We start from the raw sequence: 8,207 nt of genomic DNA on the forward strand, positions 1-8,207 counted from the left end.
TTACATTATATATATACGGTCATTATATATATATATATATATATATATATATATATATATATATATATATATATATATATGAATTCTTTTGTGAAGCAATAAAAGCTGGGTAGCTCTTGCTGCAATATTGTCACCTTGAAGATGCCATGAGACTTAAATTCTGAACATTATGGCTTGGAGTGCATCCCAGTTTTCCATGTCTACCATATAACCATTCATTTTAACTTTTAAACTGGTTATATTGATCCTGTGTCCAGACAGAGGGATAATCAGTAGGCCTAGCATCATGACCTGTTTGTTCTGAAGATCCTGCAGCTTCCGCTTCGTGTTCATAACATGGCGCCTCCTCACCCTGACTCTCATACTGAGGAACCAAAGAGCTCTGTAAAGGTAAAGCCACATCTTCTGAAGCTGGGATATTTTCCCTCCAACAGGTTCCAGAGGAGTCGCCTCAAACCAGATGTTGGACTGGAATTGATTTCAGTGTCATTTGTGAATGTTAGCTTCTCATTTTCAACATTGGAGTTGTAAAGGTTGAAAAAGGTTTTTAGTTTGGAGAAAATCTCATCAACATCAATATTTCCACTAAGTAAGAGACAAAATAAATAGCATGTTTGATGGAGGAAAATCCTTTCAGACTTGGAGCTCAAAGCAAGATGGCAGAGAGCACCAAACTATGTTTTAAAATATTACACACTTAATTTAATTTCACATAATTATCGCTGTAGAAGCCATTTGTTTGTTACGTAATAAAATATATTTTTCCTATTTGATGTTTGTTGTGAATGACTTATACTCGCTAACGAACGAGGTCATTAGTCCAGGTTTGTGTTTATTGAACGTTCAGAAACTACGGCGGCTGTAATGAGCCACAGCAAAGGTAAAATAACCTGAACAGGTGATCAACTCTAAACCACTCGTACCTCTCTCTCTCTCTCTCTCTCTCTCTCTCTCTTTTTTTTTCTCTTTCCCTCTGTCGTTTAAGCACACCCGTTTCCGTGGCAACCGCCTGCGCTTAGCAAAATGGAGCAGAGATTACGTTAAAAACATAACATTCAGTCCGTTACGATATTAGGCCTTCACGCTTGATATTTATTTTTGAAATTATTAATAAGCCTCGCATGAACTCAGCTGTGTTTGATGAGCAAATTTAAACTCCTGCTCAAAAAAAATCGCCTATTTTATTATTTAGGTAATGGGACTGAAATGCACATTGCGCAACACGTTGTTGAAATAATAATTACTGAGATTATTATTTTTGTTGGGCCATTCATTTGAACACGTTTTGTTGATTTTTTAAAATTATTAAATTTTTTGTTGTTGCTGTTCTTTTTTTTTATTTTTTATTTATGATTTTCAAGAATAAACAGGCAAATTAGAGGACAAAACAACAAGGATAAAAAACAAAAAAACAAAAACTAACCAGAGTCCTCAAAACAAAAGTTCACAGAACAGAACAATCAAAACACTGTCAGCTAACAAAGGGTCTGATAAGAGGATAAAATAAATGCACATCAGATTGTAGAATGTTATCGAGCATGAGACAGAGACCAAGCAAGTAAGAGACATTTCTGAGAACATTGAATCAAACAGCCCACCATGGAATATGGAATAACAAGAAAAGATGAAAACAAGTTATAAACTCAATAAACATGACGAAACGATAAATGAGTAAAATAGATTATTAGAAAAAACAGGTCCAGATGTAAACGACAGTTATTTTAGCCTATTATTTTGTATGTATCTATTGAAAGGACCCCAAACATCCAGGAACTTATGATGATTGTCAGACAAAGAATATTGAATCTCCTCAAGATAGATACAGGACACCATATCATTAAGCCATTTCTTAAAACAAGGCAGGGTAGAGGATTTCCATTCCCGTAGAATAACCCGCTTTGCTACCACTAAACCAAACATTAGAGACTGTTGTAGGGACATGGGAAGAGCAAGAGAGGATTTAGAGCAACCCAAAATGATCAAATGCCTATCCGGACAGAGAGGCTTGTCATAAGCGTTGCTATAAAATTCAAAAATCTTGCACCAGAAGTCCATTAGTTTAGGACAGGAACAAAACATGTGACCCAGGGTCCCATCATCTAATTTACATTTGTCGCATTTTGGTGAGACGCAGGGAAATAGCCTGTTGAGTTTAGTTTTAGAAAAGTGCAGTGGATAACTTTGTGGATAAAAAAGTGGATAACTTTGAATTGAATAAGTTGCAGTCTAGAGTTAATGGAACAGGTCTTAATTCTCGAAAGAGACAAATCCCATTGCTCGTCCGAAATCTCACCAAGAACATAACATTCAGTCCGTCACCAAGTAAATCAGAAGCCCAGGCCTCTTTTATATGCCAAGTAGACGGGGATGAACTGAAAAGATTAACAAACTGAGAAATTAGATTTTTAGAGGTAGGGGGCTTTTTTATAAGCTCGAAGAAACAATGCTGTGCCGGTAAGGTTTCATAGTGGGGGAGGTGCTGTTTTACAAAGTTCCGAGCTTGCAAGTACCTGAAAAAATGACTAGATGGAAGACCAAATTTAGATTGTAGTTGCGTGAAGGAAGCAAAGTGATTATTAATGTATAAATCCTTAACAGCAACTATTCCCTTATTTAACCAGTGCTTAAAAACTACATCCATATTACCTGGCTTAAATGTTGAATTCTGACAGATCAGGGCATAGATGGACAAGCCAGGGAGATTCAGTACATTCTTTAACTGAATTTCTTAGTATAAAATTATCCTTCAGCAACTGAAAGGACAAAGACGGATTGGAAAACAATACTGCAGCTGAGGAAGAAGAAGTCAGCTCCAGTTGTTGCTGTTCTTTAATAAAGTTGTAAACGTTTCGTCGAGTAGACGACGAAACGTATTGATCTAGCAAAGCACGAACAGTTCCGAAACAATATGAAATGAGAAACAAGCTATTTATTAAGTGATTAAGTCGAGTTTTAGACTGTTCTTGAAAAACTAATCAGTCCCGGGTGGGTGCAACACGGCTGCACGTGCAGCTCACTGATTCTTTGCAGCAGCCTCTCATCTCTCTTGCCGGTGTTACTTGTACCGCGTGCCCCCCGCTAAATCTTTTAGTGGTGCAGTACCCGACCGTACCCGCCTACTTTCACCCCTGGTCTTTAGTCACATTGATTACTGCAACAGTGTCTTCACAGGCCTGTCTGGAAGTCAGTCAGATGCGGTTGAACCAGAACGCTGCTGCTCACGTTCTCACTAAAACTAGGAAGATAGATGGAGCACGTCACTCCAATTCCAGAGTTATTCCATATGCTTCTTGTAATTCAGAGAGTAGGCTTTCAAATACTTCTGTCTCACTGGACGGCTTAGCAGGACACTGCATTATTGTGGTATTAACCATCCAGACCAAAGGCGTCAACAGGATATTATTGTTCAAAGCCAGCACCGCACCTAACCCACATGAACAAACACATGTGCAAGAGGCAGTTGGCATACAGAAATAGCAATATAGACCACAAATATGCCACACAAATGCTTTATTCTTCATAAAACACACAAAACGTAGAAACTTAAATTCATGTAGAATGCTACTACACCCTCATCAGATGCATTACAGGCTGAAAACAAAGTGAAGTTTAAAGAATTTCATGCCTGCCAAGGATGTGGCCACTTGGCAGAGGATGAGCTTCTTATCCTTCGCAATGTAGCACGGCCTGATCGTCATCTGCTTGGTTCCAGATGCAAGGATTCACAACTCATATTGTCTTTCCTCATCATCACAGGCCTCACATGGCTTCAACAAGAAACCACATGTAAACTACATGCAAACCATATTTAAATCATGTCCAGTACAGTCTGCAACAAAATCCCAGTTAGACAACATTTACCTTGTGAGGAGAGGCTCCACAGCCTGAGAACCACTGATCTTCAGCACTTCTGTCTTTCTAGGATGAGGTGGCAGAGTGTGCAGCAACTAACCAACCAACCATCCGTCCATGGGCTGCAACTAACAATTGTTTTACTTGTCAATTACTACTTACTTATTTATTTTAGCTCAATTATTATTATGCATGGAGTGACTGTGGCTCAGTGACAAGAGAAGTCAGAAAGTTGAAATCAACTGAAGAATACTGCTGTGAATCCCTGAGGAAAAATAAACATTGTTGTTCTTGAAAGACTCGTCGTTGATGCTGATGGCTGTGGACAGAAGGATCTCCTGTAGCAGTCACTATCACATCGGATGTGAAGAAGCCTTTGACTGAAGACGCTGTTGCTGTGTGACAGTCTCACAAAGAGGATGCTCAGGGTAGTCTGTATTTTTCTTGATCTTTATGAAGAATCGTTCTATGCGCCATCATCTCCAGAGGTTCCACAGTGATCCCCAGAGCAGAACCAGTGTTCTTTAACAAATTGGTTGGTCTTTTAGTCCTTGGTTCTGATGTCGCTACCCCAAGATGGAAAGAGATGACACTCTCACCAACAGATTTATAGAAGATCTGCAGCAACTTTCTGCAAACAGAAAAGGACCTGTTTCCTGAAGGAGTGCATTTTGCTGTGTCCTTTCTTTACACTGTTTCACTGAGGAGTCTCTATTCCAGTCTGTTATCCAGATGAACACTGAGGTGTTTGTATTCCTCAACCACCTCCATGACTTCTACCATGATGGAAACTGTGTTTGACTTAACCCCGTTTCTTTTGAAATGCACAGTCATCTCTTTTGTGACGTTCACATTCAAGATGAAACGACTGTTTCCACACAGTCGTCTCACAAAGTCCCACAAAGTTCTCAGTGATCAGCTATGCGACCATCTCTGATGTACCCGCAACTGCTGAGTCATCTGAGTATTTAAGCAAATGACAGGAGTCTGTTTTGTTCCGGAAGTCAGAGATGTAGAGACTGGAAAAGAATAGTGAGAGTACAGAGCCCTGTGGTGTCCCTGTGCTGCTAAGCATGTGGTTAGACGCACAACCTTTCAGTATCAAGAACTGCGCTCTCTTTGTCTGGTTGTCATGGAGCCAGGCGATTGTTGAGGCCTCCACCTTTGTCTTCTGGAGTTTCTGACAAACCAAATTAGACAGTGGGTTTGCTGAAGCAGGTGTCCGATGGTGACTTCAACTCCAACTCAATGCCAATAAGCAAACTACAGGGGGTCCTGATATGTGCTGTTTGCTTTCTCAGGTGGGGCAACAGGAGCCTCCCTTAATGTGGGATGTCAGAGCAACAGATCTACAGTCGTTGTTGGGTGAAGGACGAGTTTTCTTTGTTACCAGAACAAGGCAGGATGTCTTCTCTTAGGTCAAGCTGAGGTTGTAGAGGTGCTGCAGAATCTCACAGAGCTGCTCTCCACAGATACCATCTGGACCTGCAGCCTCGTTCTGGTTCAGTGAGTCCTGCTGCCTGCTGAGTTTGATTGCAGATTCCTCCCCCGTCGCTTGTAGGCGTGCCCTCGAGCAAGGGAATTTACCCCAAGTTTTGCCAGTCCACGTTTTGGTTCATGAACGTTGTTTTTAAGTGCAGCTTTGTCCGTGTGGCTATTTGAGTCGGTATGACTTGAAAAGTGCTGCATAAGTTCAGTCAGTTTGCTATTATTTTCTATTATGATGTTTTTAAAGTGTGGTACAGAAAATAAATCTAAAAAAATTAGTAGCAGAAGAAAAAAGAATTAAGGAGCGAAATACAACGTAAATAATCGAAACTTAAAAGTAGCAGCAAAATGACAGGAAACTTCTTATTTAACACAGATTAAAACAACTTGATGCCGTAACAAAAGCACACCCTTCCTCCCTACTCCCTGTTTTCAGCTGAGTTTTATTTACCACCATCAAATTATCATTTTGATGATCTTAATGATCTACCTGGAACATATCTGGTAATCATTCGTGAAAGTGTTTGCTATGCATAACAGCCTGATTCACCAGCGTCCAGCGACACATGACTGTCTGGCTCATCTTTAATTCAGATGTTTGACACATAAACCGCAGCAAACGTTATCATCAAAAGGACAGGCCATTTATATTTGTATAGATATGTTCTTTCATAAGACAGAAACAGGTAAAGCTTGTCCGAAACCAGGTCCTGCTATCCTGTTTTCTCTCAGTGTTCAGAAACTGTTTGCGCTCCGCATTACAGCAATAAACTTTATGGAAGACAAGGGTCAATCCTCTCTGCAAACGAGTGAGCCGTAATGAGAAGGAGTGGAGAATAGGAAGGACAGAGATAAGAAGGAAATAACATCATCTCTGCACTGTACACAGAGACAGAGAGACAATAGTAAAAACAAACAAAAAAAACCAACAACAACACGTGTTGATAACCTTGTCCGGTCTACAGCCATATTCTGCAGACAGGAGTCTGTCTCTAGTGTTTGTTCAGCCTTATTTCCTCATCAGACAGGTGACATCCAGTTAGAGTTTGAACATTTATAGAATGCAATTTGTTGTTTTGTGCCTCCCGATCCCCTTATTTCCTCCCAGGGTTGCTGACAGCTGCCTCGAAGGCAACCGTTGTGGTCGTTGTGATGATAAAGACGTCCTATTCTTGTCCCTCCGACACTTGTTTGACACAATAGGACAAAGCAAATATCCCATATAAATGATCACAGCCAAGGTTAATGGCTGGTCAGAGCAGTTTACTATCAAATTGAACACTTATAGCTATATCCCCTATTACCTAGAATCGTACCGTCCAAGAGTTTTTCAAACGAGTTACCATCAAGCGATGTCTGGAGAGCAGAGTGTTGTCTTAAAAATAGGACGTGATCCACTAGGAAATGGTTTACTACACAGAAAAAGAGATTACATCAACACTATGAAACATTGAATCTATGGCTTTGAACTCGAGGCCCTGGAAACGGAGCCGCCATCCAGGATGAGAAAGACGTTCTAATAAAATGTGTGACTTATACATCTTGAGTGAATGAAACACAAATGAACAGCAATGGGTTATTTTAAAAGTTTGCAACAAATTAAACTTTTGCTGCCAAAAGGTTCTTGTACCAACACGTCTATGAACCCGTTAAATCAGGAAGGCAGTACTGTAGTAGAACCAGGGTTTCCTCCAGTGTATTATAAGCCTGGCGGGCCACCAGGTTCTACTTGTGCCCCCACCAGGCTAAGCATTGCTTTTATTTTTTTAAAGTCTTTTTAAAATGTTTGCATTTTTTAAGACTTTTAGTTGCTGTTCAGATATTAATCTTCCAATCTTTCAGTAACACATTATTGCCAAGCGATATTTTCAAATTTTACTGTCAAATTTAAACATTTTTTAACTCAAAAACACGACGGGCTGCTGGATGAATGACTGCGCTGGCATGTTTTCTGGGGGAAACCTCGGTTAAACGATGACATTATTTGAAGTTTGTTACTCTCAGGGACGTAGCCAGGTGAGTGTTTTCTTGGCAAATATAACCTTTCATGGAGAATACGTGGAATAAGTGTGGCTCCTTCATTAACTGTAGCTAGACAGACAATGAAGAATTAATAAAAAGTAACTTTTTAAAGGACTTATGTTACTGAAACACAACAGAAGAGCTAATACACTGGTTTTAATGCTGCACTCACAACATTTTTGCGCTGAAGTATAGCAGATAGAAAACACATTGCCAGCCTTCCGCACATATATTAACGCTACACTCAAAAATATACACTGCTCTACACTTGATCAACCCAAGAAAAACAACAACAACAACAACAACAACACATGCCTGAGTGTCCAAATGCACAAATTCTTACAAAGATAAAGGTTTTCCAGTGTACGAAGCATATAAAGAATATTCAGAGTGTTAGCAAGCTTTTATTTTATCCTAAAGTTACCGGAGAAAAATACGTCAAAGATAGTTTGAGGCTAAGAGGGCTCACTCGGTCACTTATAAAACGACAAAGATTTCTTTTTCCATTAATTATTATACAGTATTTTTTATATATAGCCTATAACAACTGGAGGTAAACTAGTTGCTTGATTGTGGCATAAAATGTCATTAAGTGCTGGCAAACTATTTATTTCAAAACTTGATACACTTAAATAGTTTCATTATCTACTGAGAGACGTTTGTCTCATTTCCTTTCAGAAACAAACTACGTGGCTGAATTAAGATGATTTCTAAACTTGTGATGCAGATGAATGTTTGGGGGGTTATCTGTACATGTTGGATTAACAGCTTCAAGATTGCTTAGAAATGTCTGAATGACTCATGGTCAAGTGACAAACAAAATTCTTCTGATAATTGTCACTCTA

This window comes from Gambusia affinis, linkage group LG04 (assembly GCF_019740435.1).
Source record: "Gambusia affinis linkage group LG04, SWU_Gaff_1.0, whole genome shotgun sequence".
NCBI classification, from domain to species: domain Eukaryota; kingdom Metazoa; phylum Chordata; class Actinopteri; order Cyprinodontiformes; family Poeciliidae; genus Gambusia; species Gambusia affinis.